The sequence below is a fragment of the Egretta garzetta genome, unplaced genomic scaffold (assembly GCF_000687185.1).
Source record: "Egretta garzetta isolate BGI_Z169 unplaced genomic scaffold, ASM68718v1 scaffold345, whole genome shotgun sequence".
NCBI classification, from domain to species: Eukaryota; Metazoa; Chordata; class Aves; order Pelecaniformes; family Ardeidae; genus Egretta; species Egretta garzetta.
Window position 1 is genome coordinate 568211 of NW_009259692.1, and position 1032 is coordinate 569242.

Below are 1032 nucleotides of genomic sequence, written 5' to 3' on the forward strand. Positions count from 1 at the left end.
CCGTCACGCCGCTCCGGCACAGCCGCAGGGCACCTCCTCTCCCAGGCGGGACCGTGGCCTCCGGGATCCTCCGGGAGTAAAGCAAATCTTGCAGAGACCCTTGACGGACCTCGGTCACCTCCCGGGAGGAGCGGGAGCACCGCTGGGGGATACTGCTGCAACTTGCTTTGCTGTTTAACTTCCTTTTCCCAAATCAGAAGTGGCCAAAGCAATGAGATGGCGAATTCAGCACAGGAGTTTGTTTTTTTATCATGGAAGGTACAAGCCAGGCAAGGAAGAACATCCCCTCGCTGTGGCTACATTCGCTTTTAGTGGCTTTCAGAGCCGAATCTGAGAATTCCTCTCTTTATATCCAGTCTCTCTTAATACAATTTTAATATTCTGGTTGATCCTAAAGATGCAACGTTAACTATAGAAACAGCAGCAGAAAAGCGTGGGGTACAAGACATTTTTTTTATACAAAAAAAAATTCTTTTCGTTGCTTACAAAACATATGCAAAATAAGCTAAAAAAACCAAAAGGCATTGCTATTTGTTCTACATAAAAAATCTCATAACTAATGTTCTTTTTTTTTAAAAAAGAAATATCAAGCTTAGGCACAATTTTGCTGCTGGCTGCTTGTGAACAAGCCAAGAGAACACGCCACCCCCTCCTAACTGAGTGATATGTATTGACTGTTCCGCACTTTATACTTAAGGCAATTTTTTTTGTTTTCGTTTTGTTTTTGAAAAAGTGTTTTTTTCCACCCCTTACGTCATGCCAGGATCCATCCACGTGTGTCAGTATTAGCAGTACTAAAGTTTATGGTTCGAGAAGGTCGCAGGTCACACCAAGGGTTTTCTTCCTACAGATCTCTCTATCCAGAGGAACAAAAAGATCTACAAACAAAAAAACCAAAAGCCTGAAGTGAGAGAAAGCCAAATGAGAAGAATAAAATCCTGCTCCTTGCATGGGGGGGCCACATGCTCCCCTGCCACGGCCTTGTCTCCGCAGGAGAAGCCAGCCCCGAGGGCTCGACGTGGCTGCGGCGGG